The following is a 26116-nucleotide window of genomic DNA, read 5'->3' on the forward strand; positions in this document are numbered from 1 at the left end:
GAGGAGAGTGGAAGGTCTTAACGAGGGATCTCTGAGGACACAAGTCCATGGTAGGATGATTAGTGATAATATTATTAAAGCCCTCAAAGGTGAAACCCCCTCCTTCCACAAATCTGATTGGAATGACTCTAGACTTGGGAAATGATTCAGGGAAAGAATTTTTAAGGGAGATCTTCCTTGGCATATTAACTTCGAAAGGACCATTATAGAAGGGTAATTCAAGGGTTAAACATAGATTATCACATTTTAGTGTTATGGGCTCTAAAGATTTAATGTTAATATTCATGTTAACAATCAGAAGTTGGTTAAAGAAGCTTAGGGCTGAATTTCTAACTTCTACAAATTTACCTATTTTGTTTCCTATAATTCTTAAAAAATCATTGTTTCATAATTCTATAGGAAATTTTTTGAGTGAAATAGCTCTATTAACCATGCAGGAATTTAATTGAGATGGATGAAAGAGGGGTTGCCATCCTCGGCAATCAAACCCTATGCCCTTGAACATTGATAGGCCTCTGTTTAGCAAAGAATTTCTCAAATTTTGATTACCGCTGTATATGGTGAAAATGGATAACAATAATAACAATATTGAAAGACTAAAATGGATTCAACCACCAAACCCTAGCCTAACAATGAACAAAGATCCACCATAACATATGAAGATAACCTAAGACAATGCAAAATAACTCAAAATCACAAAGATTATACCATTACATGTCCAATAGGGTTTTGATCTCCATTTTTCCTATCTCCATTGATCTTGTTTGATATGCTTGCTCTCAGATTTTTGTGTGCACAAGAGCTCAACAAAGAACGGAATGTGGTTGCAAGTAGGATCATAGTGTAGCAAGTTGCATGAAAGATCATTAGCATGAGTCATTAGGATATGTCATTAGTGATTAGGGTTTGACAATGAAGAAAGCATCTCCTTAAATAGAAGACACAATAAGAAATGGAGGGTTAAGATTGAGAGGTGTAAAAAGAGAGGTCGGCTAGGATTAGAGGGTAGGTAAAAGAAATAGCAAAATAATGAAAGAGGTAGGTAGTGTATGAATTAAGAGATGAATGACATGTGTCATGTGTAGAAAAAGATAATGAATTAATTAAATAAATAAAGATTTATTTAATTAATAGAAGAAGTAGGACAATTAAATAAATAAAATATTTATTTAATTTAGGAAAGGGATAATTTAAATAAATAAATGTATTTATTTAAATGAGAAATAAGGCTAGAAGAGGATAAATGAATTAATTAAATAAATAAAAATTTATTTAATTAATAGAAGAATTAGGCTTAGATAATTAAATAAATAAAATATTTATTTAATTAGACATGACAATTTTGAGTGTCTACATTTTGCCCCTCTTTGAGACAATGCGGCTTGTCGCGTTGTTTCAAAGAAGATAAGATGAACTGATACAGAGTTGCCCCAAGATGGGAATTATATGCCCCCTCGAGAGATTGGATGAAAATGTCTGAAAAGATTGCAGACAATCTCTCGATAAGAAAGACGGAATAGAATGGACTGATTGGATAAAGTGACAAAGTCATGGGATGAAAAATACTGACTCGGGAAACGAGGGCGAGGGCTAGGCTAGGCTATAAGATAGACCACGGGGGGAAATACATCCTCATTGTCATCCACACCCATAGAAGATCACAGTGCAGAGTGAGAAGAGAGCAGCAGCAGTCAGCAACGATGGCATTCATTCATAGATTCGACCGTGTTCGCCGATTCTAGCGACCAGCCGATGCAGGAGAGCCGGTGAGTACCACAAAACCTCCTCGTACTTTCACGCATTTCGAGTTTGTCATAAATGCATGTTAGGAGCAATAAATGCGCTAGGAATAGGATAGTTTAAAAAATGCAAAAACGCGCAACTGCGTCTGTGTCAGTGCCAGGCACGTCTGTGTCCAACAGGCGCGTCTGTGTCGGGTCCAGGCGCGTCTGTGCCTGGAACCGCGTTTGTGAAAGGTAGCAGCGTCTGTGCTTTTTAGTAGCGTTTATGTCATGTAGGGACGTCTGTGTTCCCTGGTCGCGTTTGTGTCTGTCATAGGCACATTTGTGTTCAGGAAACGCGTCTGCGTTGTAGAAGCGCGTTTATGCAGTCTAAAAGCGCGTTTGAGATTGAAAAGCGCGTTTGTGAAGTAAAAGTGCGTTTGCGTGGCAAAATGCATGGTTTTAGTCTTTTAGATCAAATCGGCAGTTCTGTGATGAACATACGCTGTCGATTGGATAAGCTGCTGAGAGGATACACTCAAGCAGGTCCTCTAGGAAGACTAGGATAGATCAAGGCACTTTGTGATGAACAGGGAGCACCAAGACAGGCAGCACTTTGTGATGAACAGGGAGTGCGAATGTGAGTGACACTTTGTGATGAACAGGGAATGTCACACACGTAGTACTTTGTGATGAACAGGGAGCACTACTAGGGTAGATAGAAACACTTTGTGATGAATAGTGAGCGTCACTAGGGTAGATAACCAGATGCATTTAGGTAGCTAGTAGCATTTTGTGATAAACAGTGAATGCCACAATAACTGACATGATTTGATTTGCTTGACTGCAGGAGTATTTGCCGATGTTGGAGTCCCGGGAGAGATTCCCGTCGACTCAGAGATTACGACCAGAGTTGTCTATTCAGGACCGGATTTCTATTGAGGAGATGGGTCTGACACATGTGCTCTATGTGCCTGAGTTTCGAGCAAACATGGGGCTGCTGACTGCATTAGCAGAGAGATGGCACTCGGAGACGTGCACGTTTCACCTACCGATGGGTGAGATGACAGTGACATTCGAGGATGTATACAGGATTCTGCATGTTCCTATTGATGGAGAGTTGATTCCCTACGACCGTGACGGTGACAGGGAGGCATTGAGACGGGTTTTCCAGGATCCTGAGTTGGAGATGCGAGCAGGTCATGTAGCCTGGGACACCATGACTGCCACAGGTTTAGCATTGCCGGCAGTGATTGGAGGAGCGATCAGTGGTTACTTGTGTCCAGACAGGGCCACCCGAGGATTGGCAGTGGGCTGGGGAGGGGCATTGGAGACACTGATGGTAGAGCACACCAGGTATGCATGGGGGCCATGTGTCCTGGCACATTTATATTATGAGCTACATCAGTTTGTATACCACGGATCAGTGGGTTTGGGCTGCGGCGTTACTCTCTTACAGGTGTGGGCATATGAGCACCTTCCCATCACACGGCCCATTCATTTCAGAGGTAGAGGACAGGGACGGAGCTTCGTGCACTTGTATGACATGATTACTTCCCAGCCTCGGATTGGCAGATTAGAGCATTGGAGGCGTGTCATAGATGACATAGACATGGTCATCTGGAGGCCGTACCTGGGGTGCGAGGAGTGGGAGGACGATACCTTGGAGCTACCATATGTGTTTAGGAGCAGGTATCTGATGGGGCGGATGCCCTATATTCTAGAGAGGCAGCTGGTAGACAGGGTGTGCAGGCAGTTTGGGCGGATTCAGCGGATGCCACGAGGCTCGGGCATGTATGCCCGGACGGTCAGAGATCAGGTGCAGTTTGGCCCACTGTTATCATATGATCAGGCAGTGACACAGTTAGCTGAGATGATGCCGATGCCATGGGGTATGTGGCCAGAGGTAGAGGATGCAGGGATGGACGCAGAGTACTCTGCGTATTGGGCAGAGCATCTGTTTCCCAGGTTGACAGATCCGGCAGAGCCACTGGAGGGAGAGGGTGGAGGAGACGATGATGATGGTGGAGGGGATGGAGGCAGGGGCAGACGGAGGCGGAGAGGAGTAGTGGGGGAGAGGCGGGTGGTACCTCGGAGAGAGGGGAGAGCAGCTCCAGTGGTGAGAGGGCGGGGTGGATTGCCCCTACAGGTACCAGCAGCACAGGGTCCTAGACAGGGACCCAGACAGGTGCAGGCAGAGGGACAGGGACAGGTACAGCCACAGGTACCGAGACAGGCACAGGGACAGGTGCAGGCAGAGGCACAGAGACAGGTACCTGCAGGGGAGGAGCCACAGGCAGAGGAGGAGGGCGGAGATCCTGAGGAGGATGAGCTATTGAGGCTACGAGAGATCTGCCAGGGCCAGGCAGATGAGATCGAGGATTTGGTGCGAGAGAGAGACCACCTCAGGATCAGGGTCAGAGACACAGAGCGGGAGAGGGATCAGGCCATCCAGAGATACACTGAGGCCGAGACGGCTCTGAGGGCAGGTAGGCGGGCAGCAGAGGATGCAGGGGCAGGCTACGCATATGTCTTGCGAGCCGGAGAGGAGATCGCCTACTGGAGGGATCTATACTATGCAGCCGTGCCAGCAGATCAGCAGGCTAGGAGCTTCCATAGATCGTCGCGCACAGCGACGACTACGGGGGGAGTCGCAGGAGACAGGCATCCAGCGGTGGGGTCATGGGGCCTCCACCACCACCAGAGAGATAGGGGGATCCTGGAGCGGGTCCATCTGCAGCTCAGACTCCGTCGAGGCCAGGCGGCTCTGAGGGAGGGAGTTCCTCATAGCTATAGTGGGCTCCCATTGTATCAGTATATGTACCATTGTTGTATTGTAGACACCTGCGGGTGATTCTTTGTAGCCATATGATTCTTTTGACATCATTGTATCATGACACTTTTTGATTATATATGAGAGATGATCCATTTTTGCGGCAGCTATATGCATGTGTACCTTATGTGATGAAATGTTCTTATGTGATGCTTATGATATGGATGCAAATATGTATATGATGCAATGCAATATATTTTTGTTCTTTTATGTTGTATATGTGATGCATGATGCAAATGTGAATGTATGTAATGCAAATGAATATGATAATGCAAGTGATTATTTACCTAATGAAAATGTGAGATGTGCTAACATGTGTTGTATGCAGGATGTGATGCAATTGTGATATCTATATGTATGTATGAAATGCTTATATGTGATAATGCAGGTGTAACTATATGAAATGCAAATGTTTTTGGTGTGTCATTATACTCAGTCATGTGATAGCGGGCTACGCGGACTTGAGAAGGACGATGGAAGTCAATCAAGAAAGGGGGATGGAAGACAGAAGATATGAACGTGAAAGAGCTTCTTGTGTGTTATCATCATTGAGCTTTATTATGGCAGAATAGGTTATGACAATCGAGGCATTTGTTCGGCCTAGAAAGTCATTGTACCTGTTTGCATGGAGATAAGATAGTCACAAACAAGGAATGCCCCAGTTCATACTAGATGCACAGTGTCCTCATATCTTTGGACAAGTCATAGTATTACTAAGAGACAATCGACAGACAGCAAATACAAATAGGTGACGATACCCCATCCTCGCCTTTCTAGTCAAAGACATCCTGGAGATAGAATCTCTAGTCAGAGACATCCTGGAAAAGCTAAAAGACATGTCACCAAAAGATAAAATCAAAAGAAAACCAAGACTCGACACCAACATCCACTGTAGTCCTCAAGTTTAGTGTCTCTTGTCACTTGTTTAAGTCTTATTCGATTGTGGTCACAATGTTCACTTTCACAAAAAGGATAGATAGCACTGAACCATATGTTGTCTGAGTCTGTTGAAAGATTTGATTTTGTTGAAGCTCATTGTTGCTGCTGTGTCTCATTTGAAACTGACTGAATCCATGAAACTGATACTTTATTGTGGATTGGCGATGCAGATGTTGCTTTATTGCGGATTGTGTGCAGATAGACTTGAAGGAAGCTGGAAGAAACTGTACTCCTCGAAACATGTGATGTTCTCAGTTCCACACCCATTACTAGACATAGGATTTGCCTTAGCCACAGATAGGATCTGATTTATTATGGATGGAAAGGGATGTTTATTATGAATGGCTAACCAATCTTAGGTAGATCAATAACAAGCCATGATGGGAATGGGTAAGTTTATTATGGATGAATTGGTCGTGAGTGTGTGCAAAGTGAAAGGATGAAAGTGAATCCTGAAGGAGGGAGGAGCAAAGTCTCTACGCATGGCGCTGGTGACCCAGTTTTCACCATGGTACTTGCCCAGGGTGCCACCGAAGTGGTTTTCACCGTTGGACGAAATTATTTCTCTTTACTTTTTTGGATTTTTCAATTTTTTTGTTGTCACAAGGCGCCTGTTTGCCAGGTTTTCACCAAGTAACGATTTTTTTGTTTTATAATTTTTTTTTGTATTTTTGAAAATTTTTGATTTTTTTGTATTTTTGAATTAGGATATTCTGAAGAGCTTATGTGTAGAACCTGCGAAGGTGCATGCTGTTGATAGGATCCTCCAAGGGTTCACCTTCTGTAGTTGAGAGCTGATATGCTCCAGATCCATATGCTGCTGTGATGATGTAAGGACCAAGCCAGTTGGGTTCAAATTTGCCCTTCTTATCTCTATCTTGTTGATTCTTGGGGTTCTCTCTGAGGACTAAGTCACCTACCTCAAATGTGCGAGGCTTAACTTTGTGATTGTAATAGCATTGTTCCTTGACTAAATGATGTGTAGCTTGAGTGACTGTCTTCCTTGATAAAGGAACTGAGATAGAATTACTAGTGTGTGGACTACACAGGCCCGTATGTGTGTCACCTAAAGAAGTCTGGGCATCCCTGATAACAAAGTCCTTTGAGGAAGCTCCATTAAAGGTCCATGATGTATCACCAAAAAGAAAAGGATGTGTGGAACAAGTGGATGAGTTATGAAGGCTTATGATTGCGAAAAGAAGTGAAAGTAGGATAGCATGATGGAGATTTAGGATCAACAAGTATGCTTTTTGACTTGAAATTTTAGAACTTTTGCCCCCAGTTATTTTGATATTAGGGGAGATCAACTCTTTCTCTTTTTCTTTCATTGGATTTTTATCCTTGACTTTGATTTTTGCAGAGTCCAGTAGCTTTTGATTTTGATTTGGACTAAAGGACTTTTCTTTATTTTTGAATTTTAGATTTTTCTTTTGAAAGCTTGATTTTTTATCCCCAATAAGTAAGGGCTTTTGTGATTCTTGTTGATCCAAGTCTGGAAGTGGAGTGGAAATGGAATGAGTGGATGATATGGTAAGGCTATGTGAGTTGTCAAGAGGGCTGGCGATACACTCAATAGATTCTTTGTTGGAACCACTCTTAGGACTATTGATATCAAGAGTTGCTTGCACCACTGGAGGAGATTTGCATTCAGACTCAGTAGCCACAACACTAGGTGGTTCACACCCAATTCCTTGGCATTGCAAATTGTTTGTAGGTTGCTCTTGTTGACTGAATGGCTTAGGAGACTGTGGGAGTTGATCAACATGAAAGATATACTCACCACATCCCATGTCTTTAATCTTGAACTTGTCTTCTTTTAGCTCTGCCTGTTTTGATGTAGAAGCTTTTAAGGATTCAGGATCCACATATGCCGATGAAGGAATAGCTTCGCAATTGACTGGGATTGTTATTTCTGATCTAGGTTGCAGATTGTTGCAATATATGAATGGATTTGGATCCGCTTTGACGATCACTTCAGCTCCATTGTGTGGGAACTTGATACATCGATGATATGTAGATGGTATTGCTCTCATTTCATGAATCCAAGGACGTCCTAGCAATATGTTATACGTGAGATCCAGATCAAGTACTTGATAAACCACATCCTTTGTAACTGGCCCAACTCTAAGAGGCAAGGTGACTGTGCCTTTGGATGAGCGCTCTTCATCATCATATGCCTTGATGGTAATTTTGTTTGTAGAATTCACAGCTTTGTCAGAATATCCCAATTGTCTTATGGTACTCAAGGTACAAATGTTAAGACCTGCTCCTCCATCTATCAGGACTCGCTTTATTCGGTGTTTATGTATGAAGGCTTCAACGTGTAAAGGTGCATTATGTGGCTGACTTATGGAGGCGTCATCAGCTTCTGTGAACGTAAGGGAATGTGGAATGGAAAGGTATCCCACCATGGCTTGAAACTGGTCCACGTTCAGATCAGTAGGGACGGCAGTGTCTCTCAAGATTTTGTCAAGGATAGCTTTATGTGCAGGAGATATACGTAAGAGCTCAAGAATAGAGATGAGTGCAGGTGTCTTCCCTAGTTGTTCTACAAGATCGTACTCAGGCTTGGTAGATAAAGGATTGGTATTCTTAGTGGAGGCACCTGGCAATGTAATCTTACCTCGACGGGTTGTAACATGACATTCGGAGGTAGCTTCGGATGAAGATCCCACACCTTTTAGGACAATTTTAGGTCGCTGAGGAGGATTCTCAGGATTTTTATTTTTGATAGTAATGGTAGAGATATGATTGTCCATTGAGATGTGATTGATGGTAGAATCATAATTGTAAGGTGCTCTGGTGTAATTGGCTTGATCATCTGTGACTTTGCCTTTTCCTTTGTCATGTTTTGGGAATGGTTCCTTAAACACCTCATGCTCTTGGTTAGATGAATGTCCCTCAATCTCAATATCACCTCTATCAATGAGATCTTGCACAATGTTTTTCAATCGATGGCAATTACCTGTCTTGTGACCCTTGCTCTTATGAAACTCACAAAACTCATCATCATTCCACCAATTCGGTTTTACCTTTGGTTCATATGGAGGAAAGTCTGGAACTGTGATCACTTTGTTTGCTACAAGCTTTTTGAATACTGATTCAAGTGGTTCTCCCAATGGAGTGTACTTCCTTCGTGGTTTTGAAGTTGTTTGATTGTTCACTTGATTGTTGGTAGAACTTGATCCAGAAAAGACGAACTTTGGTCTCACTGTATTGGCATCAACAACACCATCATTAACCGTGTTCTTGTTCTTGTTCCAAAATTTTGGTTTGTCCTTTCCTTTGAAGTCCTCTTTGTTTTCTTTGAATAGCTTGATAACTCCTTGTTCAATTAAGACCTTTTCTGTTGCTAGGCCCTTTTCAATGACATCCTTGAATGTAGACAAACAAGCTTTTCTGAGATCATAGCCAATAGCTTTATTAACGTTTTGTGTGAACATCTCCACCATCTGTTTTTGCGGGATCTCACAAGAGCATCTGCTAGCTAAGTTTCTCCATCTCTGTAAAAATGTTGCGAAAGATTCTCCTTCCTTTTGTTTCGTGTTGCACAAGGTAGTAACTGAGACATCTGTTTCAATGTTGTAAGAAAAATGCTGAATGAATGCTTCTGCCAAGTCGCCCCATGACTTTATACCGGGAGGTAATTGAGAAAACCATTCCATAGCTTGGTCACCTAAGCTCTGTGGGAACAACCTCATTAAGTATGTTTCTTCTGCGGCTACCTCAATGCAAGCTGTGAAGAATTGTCTTATATGTGCCTTGGGGTCTCCTCTCCCTCTATATTTGTCAAATTTTGGTGTTACAAAGTGCGGAGGAAACGGAGGCATTGGAATGCTCTTATCGAAGGGATAAGGGCATATATCTCTCATAGTATATGTGGGTTTTGATGTGCCCATGTCTTCCACTTTCTTTTGTAGATCTCTAATTTGTTGCTCTAAATTATTTTTGGGAGAAGATGGATTTCTTGTAGTATATCCCATGTTTGAAACACCCATTTGAGGAGGAGCTTGCTGCATATATGGATGATACTGATCGTAGACATGTCCATATGGAGGTCTATATTGTTGAGACATGTATGGAGCACTTGGCATAACTTCTTGTTGAGGGACCCCATATCTGTTTTGTGTGTATAAACCATATTCAACAGGTCTTTCATTTTCCATTGTGTTGCCCCCAATTTTGGCATGAGGTCTCCTTGTGTCAAAATTTTGAGGAAGTCCTTGAGTATCCATTTGTCTTGGTTGACCCATATCTTGAGCATGTGTTTGAGCATAGGGCCTCCATGATGGTCTTTGAGTGTAAGTATCATACATTTGAGCTTGTGTATGTGGGATTGCTGGTTTCTGAAGCAAAACTGATGGTGACTCCAGCATCATATTATTTGGTCCTCCACCATTAGGTTGAGTTTGTTGTGAAGGTCTACTTTCCATAAGTTGAGATAAGTCAAAATCATGTAGTATTTTGGTGCCACTTTGTGCCATCATGTTTAGGAAATATTGACGATCTCTCCTCATTATCTCTTCAACCAATCTATTGAATTGAGGATCCATTATAGATTCTTGTATGTCTGCTGAAAGTATTGAAGAATTGTCCACGGTGTCATTGTGTGTAGCATTGTGTATAGTGTTTGCGCTTTCCACATTTGGATTGTGTCTATAAACATTCATGTCTGGTAATGTAGTGTGCTCAGGATTGTAGAAGACATCATTGTCATACTCATAAGAACTCATGTTTACGGATTCTTGAGCTTCTTTGACTATTCTCCTAGATTTTTGAAGGCGGGTTTCAACCATGAACTAAATGTTTGGCAATATGTGAGAGACTAGACGAAGAATGAAAAGAGTATGGAAGACCAAGAGTTGTATGGAGTGTAAATGAATCTTGAGGTGTACTTGCAATGTCCAAAGTGTAAGACCAAGTATGTAAGTAGTAGAGTAGGTGTGACTTCCAAAGAGAGGATAGTTTCTTTTGATGAGGTAAGCTGACCTTGACTCTAAGTAAGACCAAATGAGACCCAAAGGTAAGAAACCTTGATGAGGGACCACTTAGCAAAGTGTTGTTGTATGTTGACAAAGTATGATGAGGGCAAGCAAGTGACCTTTTTGACTCAAGTTTTAGACAAGTATGAATGTAAAATGAGATGTGAAGCAATGATGGACTGTGTGAAACCTTAGAACAGGTTGAATGCTAGATGAAATCTGAAGAGACAACCTAGGAAGCTCAAGTATGCCGAAACTGATTTCTTTGTTTATTTGACTGTTATAGTTTTTCCAATCCTGACACAGACGCCTCTGTATACTTCACAGACGCGGTTTTAAGACACAGACGCTACTCTGTTTGACGCAGACGCTGTTAAAAACACAGACGCTATTCTGTACTTCACAGACGCATTTTCCCGACACAGACGCGGTTTGAACAGACACAGACGCGTTTCTGTAACCTTAGTGCAATTTTTCCTATCTGTGAAATTGTTTTGTAGTGACCCAATCTGATTGTTCGACTGTTTTTCGTGACAAGAGGACACAATTTGATGACTCAATGTTTGCAGACTGTTTAGACTCCAAAAAGTGTGTTGTTTGATGTAAAAAGTTTTTTGCATACACTTGAAGACACAAAAGACATAATGTTTTGCTGTTTTGTCTTGAATGTTTAAGTGTTTTAGCATAAGACAAGCACAAATCTTAGGGCTGGCCAAGACAATAGTTGTTGATCCCACATAGGGTTTTACCCCCGAGGCTACGCTATTCAGAGCGGATACTTAGATGCTTGACCTCACTGGCTCCACCCTCGGCACTCACTTCTCGGGTCAGCCAAGCATCAGTCCCCATGAAAACTCCCCATGGCGAACTTTGTATCTCTACTAAGAACCGTATGTGTGTGGGCCGCTACCAGAGGTCCGACCTCCTGCCTCAACAACTAGAAGGATTTGGGCATCTAAAACAAAGAGGTGCTAGTAAGGGCATCCGCTCGTGTGGCCATACATGCGGCACTTTCAGCTCTGTAAATACAGAAGGCTCCCAGCCGGTAGGGGTTACGCCCTACAAATGATCAAATAAATTTGATCAAACGGGTTTATGGGGAGACATAGTGTCGGTATGAACTAATCAGCACACGTTATCCATAGTTTTCACCATGAATACATTTGATTATAGTGGTTTGGATGAGGTGGGTTTTCCTCGCTACCACTTGGGTCGTTCTCTTCTCACTAGTAGTCCTAATGACCACACGGGAAGACAGGCCCTCTAAAGAGTAAACAAAAAGAGCCTATTGCTCAAGACACAAAAGACAATGATTCAATTTTAGTGCACCAATTGAAGTGTTTGCTAAGCTATGAAAACAAGGCACACAACAAAATTACAAAACCCTAGCAAAGGCCCTGCAACAAAATTGTTAGTAGTTTGGGTTGTTTCAAATGATAACCCCTTCCTGCAAGAACACAAGTTAGGTAAATTTTAGAAAACCCAAAAGACTTTGTGAAAAGGGGCCTTCAACAAAAACGTTTTTGCCTCCAAAGCAAGCTGCACAAACCAGGTTAGCTAGATCTGAAAATGTTAGTCCAAATATAAACCAGATCTGAAACATTAAATGCAAGACAAAATGGCGAAAAATGAAAACCTAAAAAAAAAAAAAAAAAATTTTTTTTTTTTTTTTTTACATAGACGCGATTTTACCTTACATAGACGCGATTCTGCCCTACACAGACGCGATTCAACAACACAGACGCGATTTAACACCTCACAGACGCGTTTCTACAAAAAATGTAAAATAGAAAATCCTGCAAAGCACAGACGCGATTAAAATGATCACAGACGCGACTCTGCTACACAAACGCGGTTCTGTGAGGCACAGACGCGGATAAAAACCACAGACGTGCTTCCCAGACACAGATTCGGATTAAAATGACACAGACGTGATTCCTTAACACAGACGCGCCTCCCTGGAACCTGCAAAATGAAATATTGACAAAACACAGACGTGGATCCAGTTGTCGCAGACGCTCCTGAAAACCAAAAACGCGATCCGAAAGTTCGCAAACGCGGAAAAACCTAAAATGTCGTCGAAAAATGTCTGATCTGCAACTTCAAAAATGCAAAATCTGCAACAAAAATGTTAAATGCAAAGGGACAAGAGTCCCACCGGGCGTGCCAAAATGTTTATGGTGAAAATGGATAACAATAATAACAATATTGAAAGACTAAAATGGATTCAACCACCAAACCCTAGCCTAATAATGAACAAAGATCCACCATAACATATGAAGATAACCTAAGACAATGCAAAATAACTCAAAATCACAAAGATTATACCATTACATGTCCAATAGGGTTTTGATCTCCATTTTTCCTATCTCCATTGATCTTGTTTGATATGCTTGCTCTCAGATTTTTGTGTGCACAAGAGCTCAACAAAGAACGGAATGTGGTTGCATGTAGGATCGTAGTGTAGCAAGTTGCATGAAAGATCATTAGCATGAGTCATTAGGATATGTCATTAGTGATTAGGGTTTGACAATGAAGAAAGCATCTCCTTAAATAGAAGACACAATAAGAAATGGAGGGTTAAGATTGAGAGGTGTAAAAAGAGAGGTTGGCTAGGATTAGAGGGTAGGTAAAAGAAATAGCAAAATAATGAAAGAGGTAGGTAGTGTATGAATTAAGAGATGAATGACATGTGTCATGTGTAGAAAAAGATAATGAATTAATTAAATAAATAAAGATTTATTTAATTAATAGAAGAAGTAGGACAATTAAATAAATAAAATATTTATTTAATTTAGGAGAGGGATAATTTAAATAAATAAATGTATTTATTTAAATGAGAAATAAGGCTAGAAGAGGATAAATGAATTAATTAAATAAATAAAAATTTATTTAATTAATAGAAGAATTAGGCTTAGATAATTAAATAAATAAAATATTTATTTAATTAGACATGACAATTTTGAGTGTCTACAACCGCATTCAATAGCTAAGAAATTATCAAGAAGGATATCAATTTTTACCTGGTTATTGAGAGAAGACACCACCCAGTTAGCAATTTGTTCAAACAGGATCCCCAACCTTCCACCAAGCAAAGATCATTCTATTGTTGCAATGCATTTGATACCTAGCCTGAGTTTGGGTATCTATTTCAATGACCAGCCCATTGGGAGTAGCTGGAGGATTTGAAGGTGAATCCGAAACCGGTTTCTTAACTTCCTCCAAATTATGAAGATTTCTGAAAGAGTGATGGCCAGGGGATACCATACCCTTTGATGATTTACCCAAGGATTTTTGAGGAAAGAAAATGGTAGCAGAGGGACTGTTTGATTGATTAGGTTTTACAGAACCCTCCTCTCAACCAAGGTTGGGATTCCACTTGAGGCTATGTGATTTCCCAATTGCCTTTTTATTTCTACGCCTCACCACATGCCATTCTCGATCCCACTCTTTGAACAGAGGAGGGGGAGCCCTAACCGTAGCAACATTCATCGATTCCTTGCCAAATTTAACTTTTATGATGACGTTGATGTGATGGCTCGCATGATTTGGAGTAACATCATTGTAGAATAAACTTCTATCTTCTATCTTTTACTTTTGTTTAAAGTAAAAAAATTGGCACTTAACTGATCCACAATTGACATGGCAATGCTATGCAATCACTCAGAGATCAATTCACAATTGCTATCATAGTAATTTACAATTGCTATCACAATAATTCACAATTCATAGCACATTAATCTGCAATTGATTAGAAGGTAATCTGCAATTGATCAAAGGTAATTCGCAATTGTAATTTGAGTTTTCCTTCTTTGTCTTTCCTTTTTTTCCTGATTTTTGTCAGAATTACTCTCTGATTGTGAAAGGGCATAGCTCTGTAACTGAGGGAAAGATAGGCTAGATAGCCCACCATGTGTCAACTAACGTCATTTTCCTCTATAGGGTTAGAGTAGAAAACTATTTTTTGGTGCTGTTAAAAAGAACATATTAAATTATTTTCCTTACTTAAAGAACATATTAAATTATTTTCCTTACTTCACAAATTTCTATGAGGATTAAAAAATGAACACCATGCCTATTTGGAGAAACATATCCACTTAGAGTAGAGAATCAATGCAATGGGAGGATAAAAAGAATTTTGTTTTATGTGTCTTTGAAGTGTTAGCTATTATGCTCTCCCCTTCAATGGGTGATTAGAAAACCAAACTCTCTTCTTTTATGCTTTCATTTAATTTATGTACCTACATCCTTTAGAGGGCCTACCTTCCTAAGTTGCCTTGAGGGGGTCGGTGTGAAGGGAATGACCCAAGTGGTAATGGCTAAAGCCAAGTATTCTAAACCACTATAAAATAAATGTGTTTGCAATGAAAATTGTAAGAAATAGGTGATACATGTCATAACGGCATTATGCCTCCCTCAGTGTCTTTGGCACATAAAAACCTAAAGAGAGCAACATCTTCAGACTGGGAGACCTCCTTAACGAAGCATAACATGTTGCTGATTATGACCACCTAAATAGAAGCCTGATTAAAAACTTTAGGATTTAGAGGCCAAACTGATTCAGTAACCAGACACTTGGATTATCACAGTGCAAGGGTGGAGAAGAATCCACCCCCAAGACACTCACTATATATCTCCCAAAATAATGGGCCAATTAAGGAACAATCTTCTTTGGTCTAATTTCCAAAAAAAGGCAAAAAAATGAGTGCACCCTAGGGTGTGATAGGGTTGTTTGAGCTTACGAAGTATCAAGATGTGGGTTGTGCTAATACTTATGACCTTTTGACCTTAGGAGAGTTTGCTTGATGCTATCGAATTGCCAAAATATTATGGACAACAAAATGGGGTCTTGAAAAAAGATCTCAACATTCATGGGGATTTGAAAAACTTCTTCAAATAAGTACTCTCTTTGTTTAAGATTATTTTATATGCTTGTTACTGTGTCTTTGCAAATACCAAAGTTCAACAAGCTCTACACATCAACAAAATCAAGTGTCAACATCAACATCAACATGAAACCAAAAATTTTGCAAAATTCAAAGATGGAAAACATGGTATTTTCAAGTGATCTTAAGTCCTAGGCATCTAGTTCATGCATAAGTCCTTTAGTGTCATCATACTACAAAAAGTATTTGCACAAGTCCTCGCATCACAAAAGAGTAATCTTCAATAAATTTTGCATCCACTTGTATATAATTTAGTATTAGATTAGAGTCTAAGAAGCATACCTAAATCCATGGATTTGAAAGGAGACGGTGAATTTCCATTTGAGCAACCCGATCTTGGGCCTAACAATGACTAATTAGAAATAATTGATAGTTTGGACATCCTCACTTGGAAATTAAAAGTTAATCATGTCCAGTACGACACAATTAAAACTATCATAGACAATGAAATCCGGAAATTTGTCTATCTTGATGAAAAATTGAGGAAAAAGATCAAAAAGGCGGCTCAAAAGGAAGCCATTAGACAATTGGTTGAAAATACCATAATATAATTTCTAAATCCTCATTAGAGTTCTTAAAGTAAAGTGTCAATCATTCCTAAGTTCTACATAGTCTATATTCTAGTCTTCAACACATGGGTCTGAAAGCAAACGGTGAATTGTCATTTGAGCAACCCAATCTTGGGCCAAACAATGTTCAATTAGAAATATTGATGGTTTGAATATTCTTGCTAAGGAATTAAAAATTGATCAAGACCAATACAACATATTCCAAGATGTCAGAGATGATGAAGTTCAGAATTCTAAACAAATTGACATGGACCTCAAAAATCAAATCAAAGAAGAAGCAGGACTAGAAGCATTTTGGCAATACATTGAAAACCTTGTGTTTGAATTCCAAAATCCTTGATAGAAAGTCTTCATTCATAGATTGCATTAGAAAGTCTTAGAAGTATACCTAGCTGGATTTAGATGAGTCTTGCATCCACATTTTAGAGATTCTTACAGAGTCAAGATCACTTTGGAATAACATTCATGCCATTAACATGTGCACAAAAGGTAAAACACCAAATGGATCCTAACAACAACCCTTTGGTTAACCCCACAAGGAATATGCATATGTCCATAAATCAACAAATATAGGGTCAAAGGCCTATAACCTTACCAACAAACACAAATAGGATGCCTTCCATTAATGAGATACAACATAATCTAACAAAATAAGAATTGGAGGCAACCCAACAAGATCCAACAATGCTTGCATATCCTCAACACCCTCATCAACAATGATAGAGACAAATATCTAGCACTCTTAGTCCAAAATGGGGCTGAGTTACCTCCAGGGGTGGACATTTCAGCAATATTGCTGCCAGGTGTCACATTGAATCAAAATGTTCCTCAAGTGTCTATTGATACACAGACTCAAGAAGCACTTAATATATCAACCCAAGGTGTATCTCAAAATACTCAAGCGACTCCAAATTCAGTATAGTTAGTGGTGGCATCAGCAAGTACTAATGTTACACCCCAGACAATGGCCGATGTAACAATGTGAGCTACAATAGCTCAAAACACTGCTTCAACAAGTATAACTCAACCTTCAGTTTCAATTGGATCCACCTACAGTGGCCAAAATGTGAATCAAGGGACAACTAGCTCAACTCAGTCGAATGTCCATACACAATTTTCATACTTTACACCACTCGGTGGGACTTATGGTACATGAATACATTGTCAGTCCACATTTCAACAAGCTCTAAGATACTCCAACACTATCCCTTTTGTGCGAAACACTTGTCAAGTCAGTGCACCATTGACGCAAACAGAGAACCTGACTCAACAAATGGAGAATCTTCAGAAGAAGATAACTAGTATGCAAATAGTTAATGACAAAAAGAGTTATAATATGGAGGACCTCCATCCATATCCTTTTGATAGAAAGTTATACATGCCACCTTTTCCCCCGCATTTTGAAACTCCAAGGTTCAACAAGTATAGAGGGAAAGGTGATCCTTGAGATCATGTCAAACAATTATTCATGGCATGTATTGAAGTAGCCCACAATGATACATACTTAATGAGGCTATTTTCCAAAAGTCTTGGAGGGACATCATTGGAATGGTTTTCACACCTCCTACCTAAGATTGCTTTGTGAGGTGAACTAGCTAAGCTATTCATATCAAACTTTGTATTCAATATAGATAATCTAGTTATCGTGACGGATTTATGTGTAACAAATAAAAAAGGAAGGAGAAACCTTCGCTACATTCTTGCAAAGATGGAGGGGCCTATACTGTAGATGTCTTAGTCATATCCCTGAAGCTGAGCAAGTAGACATTTTCAATGAAAACCTTGTGCCTCCAATTAAGTATCCATTGCAAATGCAATTCCTAAACAGTTTTAAAGACATCACAGAAAAAGGCATCAAGTACAAAAGAGGCTTATTAGAGAAAGGGATACTGAAACACCACAAACATAATGGGCCAACCACAAATACAAACAATGAAAGGCCAAAATTTTGGCCTAGGAACAAAAATGTCACAAGTGACAGAGTTTTTGATTCCAATGCTTGAAATAGATCTAACCAGCAGTATCTCTACAAGGACCAGTTGATTTTTCCAGTAAGAATCAAACTCAGATAAACAAAAATAATGCAATTCAATCAACCAATCCAAGACCACCAAGGGTAGATGCACCCAGAAGAAACTTTACACCCCTTGGTGAACCTATTGAGTCAGCACTCAAAAAGTTAATACAAAGTAATACCATAACTCTAGTAGAAGCTAGGCCATATGAACCAGGTTCATTCAAGCCCGCTTGGTGGAATGACAATGGTTTCTGTGAATACCACCACAATAAAGGACACAAGACAACAAGTTGATACAAGCTCAAGAACCTCATACAAGATATCATATCAAGGCGACATTATTGTGGATGCCAATAAAACACCAAACATATGCACATTGTATTTGATTAAAGCTTTAGGATATTCCAAACATCATATTGATCCTACCAAGAGAATCAATATCAAATATTATGATGAAGAGGAACGCCCTTCTAAGGCTCTGGTGACTTTACCAGTACAAGTGGGACCGGTTATAATAGATATCACCTTTCAAGGCCTAGATAGAGAATTGGGGTACAACATTTTATTAAACCACCCATGGATACATATCATGTAGGTAGTACCATCAAATTTTCACCAATATGTTAGTTTCCCATACATTGACATCAAGATCACCGTTCATGGCAATCCAAACCCTTTTCAACATTGTAAATATTTAAGGGAAAGTACAGATAATCAAGTACCAAATAATCAGGCATATGCACTCCACTTACAAATGGAATCCCTAAAGGTTGTAGAAATACCAACATCAACACCTTACACACCCATAGCACCTCCTCTTCAAATCAAGGATGAAGAGTGTGGCATGTACTCATGTTCTGGAACATTACCAGTAGGGCAACTATCTCCCTGATCCTTCAGGAGAACATTACCATAATCAATAGGCAAAGACAAATGAAAATAAATCATCCAGTTTTCTAATGATTGCTCCTTCATCCAGTGGGGATAAATCAATGAAGAATCTTTAGAAGAAGATATTAATGGATGGTTGTACAGAGAAGAGAGTGATACTCCTAATGTTCAACTCCCTTAAGAACAATACGGTCATGGTATCAAAATGTTAAAATGCCATGATTATGATAGAGCCACAGGCTTGGGGGCACATGTACAAGGCATCATTGAGCCCATATTGCCTACATAAAATCCTAAGAATTGAGGTTTGGGATACACTAGATCTACAAGGTGGAGAAAAATATCCCGACTAGATTCCCCAATAATTTAAATTTTGACAACAACAAGAGGAAATCAGAATTTTGAATCATCAAGAAACACATTGCAAACATTTTTCCAACCAACTTCCCATGAAAATACAGTGATGCAAATAGGGATTGCACTAGTGATGGAAATGAGGCTACACCAGCATCAGATATATCTACATCATCATCAACACCAAAATTAGCCTCAACAAAAATATATGTAGCACCAACAAGAGATGGTAATTCCACATTGCCCCTATCTCGCATTCAAGCACTTAATGAGGTTTCTATCATAGAAGAGGAAGATACAAATCAGATTACTCTCCCATATATCATCAACACAAATGAAACTCCTCTTTCTCTAATTGAGGAAATTGATGAAGAGGAATTTGACACAGAAACCTATGCAAAAAGTGTAACTATTGATTCACATAATTACGAATTCCTATCTACCCACAATTGTAGCACATATTCAGTCTTCAGAGAATATGATAACCAACCAAACAAATATGATGGCATTGAATATGAAGATATACCTATCTATTCACCATCTGTCAAATATGTCTACAACAACAATAGAATTTGTACGCTCTTAGAAACATCTCCTCCATCCAAATAATGTGATCTTTGTCTCATGTATCATCACTTAATAGATTGGGGGGAAAAGGAAAAACCACAATTAGACTAGTTTCAAAACGATGAAGCCATAGCTAAATTCTTGGGTGTAGGGAATGGACTCCCTTATGATGATCACAAAGCTATATTTGTAATAGATTTGGACATAACTTCATATTTTGGAGAAGCAAGCTTCTCTTCCAATCAAGACAATGATAATGAAGCATAACACATTTCTCATAATAGAATGGACATTATTCCTATTGATAAAGAACAATCAGCATTATTGATAGAAGAAACCGAAGAAATAAATATCAGTGATGCTGAAAAAGTTTGTAATATACACCTAGCAAAGTCCCTGAATCCAACAGAAAAAGAAAAGTTTATCCAATTCTTTAAGAAAAGACTAATCAATTTTGCATGGTCTTATGAAAATATGTCTGGGTTAGATCCTAAATTAGTCTTATATCATTTTCCATTACTTCCTGGACTAAAACCATATAATAAGAAGCTCAGAAAGATGCACCCTCACATAGCTTTGTTGGTCAAAATTGAGCTACAAAATTGTTGGACGTGGATTTCATTAGACCCATAGACTATGTTGAGTGGATTTCAAATCTATTCCTAGTAACCAAGCATAATGGAGCTATTAGGATCTGCACCAACTTCAGAGATCTCAACAAGGCTTGCCCAAAAGATGACTTTCCACTCCCTAACATAGACATGATAGTGGACTTGACTGTTGGAAAAGAAATGCTATCACTCATGGATGGTTTTGGTTATAACCAAATCAAAATTGCACTAGATGACCAACCTAAAATAGCATTCACTTATCCCTGGGGAACATATTACTAGAATGTGATGTCATTCGGCCAAAAAATGAAGGCGCTACTTATCAAAGGGCAATGACCACCTTATTCCATGACATGATACACACAATCATGGAAGACTATGTAGATGATTTTCTAGCAAAATCCAACACAAGGGATGAACATCTAGACATATTAGCTAAGATCTTTGATAGACTTGAGCAATACAATGTACAACTCAATCCAAAAAATGTGGTTTTGGGGTAACATCTGGAAAACTCTTGGGATTAATTGTATACAATCGCAGCATTGAAATAGATCCAAAAAAAGTAAAAGTCATTTTAGACATGCCATTACGCACTACACTTAAGCAACTCAGAAGTCTGCAGTGCGAATTACAATCCATAAGGTGCTTCATCGCCCAATTAGTAGAAAAGTGCCAACCATTTCAACATCTTTTAAAGAAAGGAGTCACATTCAAATGGACACAACAATGCCAAGAGGCATTCTAGATACTAAAAGAATATCTTTTATCCACACCAGTCTTGGTTCCACTCATGCACAGGAAACCATTACTCCTATATATAGCTGCAACAAATTCCTCCTTAGGTGCTCTCCTAGCATAGAATGATGAACAAGGAAAAGAGAGAGTTGTCTACTACATCAATAGAACACTCATTGGATATGAACTCAATTACACACCAATAGAAAGAGTGTGTAGTCTTTGCATCACAAAAACTAAGACACTATATGTTGAGTCATAAAGTCCAACTCATTGCACACTTTGATCCACTCAAATACTCAATGAACATAGCAGTATTAACCAGAAGGCTTTCCAAGTGGGTCATGATACTCAGTGAATTTGACATTGAATATGTCGACATAAAATCCATCAAGGGACAAATTATAGAAGATCAACTTGTAGAAGTACCCCTACAGGACACTCATTCGATGGTGGTAGATTTCCCAGATGAGTCAATATTTGCATTGTCAACACAAGAAAACTGAAAACTATACTTTGATGGGTCTCACACAAATCATGAAGCAGGAGCAGGAATTCTATTCATAACCCCTCAAGAAGATTCCATTCCCAAATCATTCAGGATCAACTTCCCTTGCACCAATAACATTGTTGAATATGAAGCCCTGGTGATAGGACTTTGTACTGCACTACAGTGGAAAATCATGGAACTACAAGTCTTCAGAGTCACAGTTTATTATTAACCAAGTCAATGATGGTTACAGTACAAAAGATGATAAGCTGATACCATAAAAACAATTGGTGGATGAATACAAACAACACTTCACCAATGTAACATTTGAACAAATACAAAGAGTGCAAAACAAGGCAATCAATGCAATGGAAACAATAGGCTTTCTCTTGGATATGCCTAACAATGGAACTCACTTTGACTTTCAAGTGGAATAGCTCATTGTGCTAGCTTATGAAATACCATCCACTGAATATGTGTGTATGATAGCAGAACCTGAGTCCCCATGGTACAGAGATATATATGCATACCTTCATGATCAATATATACCTCCTGATCTTTCACAAAATCAAAGAAAGGCACTCATCCAACAAATGACAAGACACTCAATCATTACTGACACTTTATATAGAAAGAGTTTAGATGACACTTTGCTCAAATGCCTTAATGTTGAGGAGGCACAAATTACCCTAAAAGAAGTCCATGACAGCATATGTGGGGCACATTCTTTTGGACATATTCTAGCAAAAACACTATTGTGAACAGGTTATTATTGGCCTACAATGGAAAACAATGCTTACAAGTATGTCCAAAGATGCAAGCAGTGCTAAATACATGAAAAACTGATCCATGCACCTGCTCAAGATCTTCATCCAATAACATTACCATGGCCATTTTCACAGTGGGGATTAGATCTTATGGGGAAAATAAACCCTACCTCCTCCAATGGACATAAGTTTGCACTTACAGCTACTGAGTACTTCACTAAATTGGTTAAAGAAATCTCGATGACCTTCACAATAGGAAAGCAAATAGCCAAGTTCATCTTGAATTATATCATTTGTAGAAATATGGAGTCCCCATGTGCGTTGTGACTGACAATGGGTGACCCTTCAAAAATCAAGAAGTGAGTGAAATTTGCAACCAATTTCACATCCAGCAACATTTTGTGATGCCGTACTATCCCCAAAGCAACAATCAAGCTAAGGCAACAAACAAGACTATATTGAAAATTTTAAAGAAAGTTGTCAATGACACTGGATGAGATTGGCATCTTCAACTGAATCTAGCTCTTTGGGCCTATCAAACTGGTGCCTAAACAGCCACTAGTGCTACACCTTACTCTTTGGTTTATGGATTAGAAGCTATTTTTCCTATCGAGGTAGAATTGCCATCACTAAGAGTCTCTCTGAAACACATTATGTCAAAAGAGAACTACAGAGTAGCACAATTGCAAGAAATAGAATTCCTAGATGAAAAATGACAAAGTACTCTGAATCATTTACAAGGATATCAAAATAGAATGAGAAGAAGCTATAACAAAAGAGTAAACCCACGTTGCCTCAAAGTAGGAGATATCATTCTTAAATAAAATCAAAGGAATCTCATTGAACGCAAAAAACTAGGAAAGTTCGAACCTAATTGGTTAGGTCCCTTTGTCATAACCAAAGTAGCTGGAAATGGTGCTTATCATTTGTAAACAATTGAGGGAGATACACTCCCCTATCCCATTAACAACATGCACCTGAAAAGATATTACATCTAAAGGGCTGGGTTTTACTTTATGTACTTGCATATCATTTTGAAAGCATTGCATCTCATATAGTTTCCTTTATAAATGCATCGCATTCATAGCATACCATTTTTTCTTGCGCATATCGTTGCATTAATAACAAAAAATGGTTGTCTGACTTATTCACTTGTTTGCACCTAAAGAAAAGAAGGTGGTCTCTTTTCCCAGATATTTGATCATCAAGTCCTTAGAGACCTTTAGTCATTCATCTTCAACATCACCTTGTCATTTAGATTTTATCTATCGTTGTGTAGAGGTTTCACTATTGAACCTTGTTACCCAAAATCTATCGATTGCTATATCTAACACCTTAATAAATAAGCTATAAATCATTACAGATACCTAGTTGGTCATGTGGCTAGTGAAAAATCCTAAATTCTACTTCAGTGCCACTGTGATTGTCATACCCAAGTAGGTTTTATTACTTATAAGTCAAGATAAGAAAATGAAGAAAAGAAAAGAAAAATACTATGCCAATACACTTCTAAAGGAAAAATAAGTAGTGATATATAACTGAAATATCATGGGCAATAAAAGCTTGACTATGGGAACATGCAAATAACTCCATCAGGGCTATGGAGGCCTACTGACAATGGAGCAATATTTGAGAGATTACAATGCATAACCTCTTCAAAGCCCTAAAATCTTGCTAGCAGCGAAGCTTTATCCAGGATTATTTTGAAGTTAGAATATTTAACGTAGCTAGCCACATAGGTTTCCAAGGGTCTTTGATGATTATAAGAGTCCGAATGAATTCAAATGCACACACATTGGCAAAAGAAGATCAAAGTTTCAAGAATTTATTGAGAAGTTTTCCGCGCCTCAATTTATAAATCTTGGTTACACAGTGTGTTAGGTTGGATGGTCTAATAAATCTTTTGGGAACAGATTGAACTCCTATCTTTGAAACATTTTGCACCTTCAATTCAATTAGTGCATTTCAGAAAGAAGGGCACACACATTCATCCTTGTTGAATAGGAACTGCATCTTCATATCACATACGGCATTAGCATAATTTGCATTTCAAAAATTCATTGTCTCCATTGTATTTTGCAAATCATCATGTTATCATACATTTGCATTTGGGGGCATAGCTAAAAAAATCATAAAATCATAAAAAGTCATGACAAAACCCTAAAATTCATAAAAATTCAATCAAAAACATTCAAATAAAGTCCGAAGAAAAAAGTCAATGAAAAAAATTCAGATAAAGTTATGAAAAAGTCAAAAACATTTAGATAAACTCTTAAAAAAATTAAAAACATTCAGATAAGGTCATCAAAAAAATCAATCAAAAACATTCAAATAAGGTCCTAGAAAAAATCAATCAAAAGCATTCAGATAAAGTCCTGAAAAAATAAATCAAAAACATTCAGATAAAGTCCTGAAAAAATTAATCCAAAAACATCCAAATATCAATCCACAAAATACAAAAACATTAAAAAATCAATTGAAAACTTGCAATAAATTGTCTTGCTAGAATCAAACACCCTAGTAGATATCCAACAAACACTTCACACGAAGTTAAACAAAGGATACGACTATTTTGTCAAAACATCTACAACCAAGCTAATCAATTGTCTAATCTATCGAACCAACTATCAACGTGATCAACATCTTGTCTTAAACAAAATCGGTACACTCGAAACCAGACAGGTCAGTCTTAAATAGGGTCCAAAACTTTTGAAAGAAGACATTATCAAAATCACATCAAACTTATCAAAGCAAAGACACAGTCAGTCCAACTACTGAGTTTTGTCTATTTTGGTTGAATATTTTTATCATATTGGTGAAGATCATTGTTTTTAGCTACTCAAGGATGTCCAAAAAGTGACTAGAGAAGCCATGATGGGCATGATCCTTTTCTTTGTTTGTTGTTTATGGTTTGAACCAATGAAGTTTTGACACAACTGTGTTGTGGGTATCTGTGATAAGTACATTCGCTTTGTGAATGTCGCACATACCTCGACTCCCAGCATAATTTCCAAAATGGAGGGTTCATTCCTTGTTTTCTATGTGTTTATTTCTTGCAATGTTATATCTATACATCTTGGTTTCTCATACCCTAGTGTAATAAGTTTCATTGTTACATAATAAGGCTCAATGATGATAATGTATTGCACTACAAATAAAGCAACGAAGACTTTCTCATCAAAGTTTTATCAATCAGGTTGTTCTTATCAAATTTACTACTGGAATAAATAAAGGTTAGTTAAATTGATTTATCATTTCATGTCATAACTTCTTATCTATTTTCCATCTAACAACTAACATTTCTTCCAAATTCATGACTTCCAACACCTCTTTTGACACAACAAAAATTCACATTGCATTTCCATTTCACATAAGGCTGCATTAGTTCATTTGTTGCACATTCACATAGTTGCATTATCACAAGCATTTCAAATTTAGATCATTATCACACATAGATTCAAACATCGTATAATAAATGCACATCACATATATCACATCATATCACATTCACATTAATTGCATCATCAAGTAAGCATACAATAAAAATAAAAACATCAGATCATAGAAAGCATTATAAAATAAGGCATTACTCATCACCAAAAATGCATCTCATGTATCTCATCAATGTGTCAAAATACATCGTATCTATGATACATCATCAATAACAAAACATCTCAACCGATGTTGCCTC

Source organism: Cryptomeria japonica, chromosome 7 (genome assembly GCF_030272615.1).
Source record: "Cryptomeria japonica chromosome 7, Sugi_1.0, whole genome shotgun sequence".
In the NCBI taxonomy this organism is placed as follows: domain Eukaryota; kingdom Viridiplantae; phylum Streptophyta; class Pinopsida; order Cupressales; family Cupressaceae; genus Cryptomeria; species Cryptomeria japonica.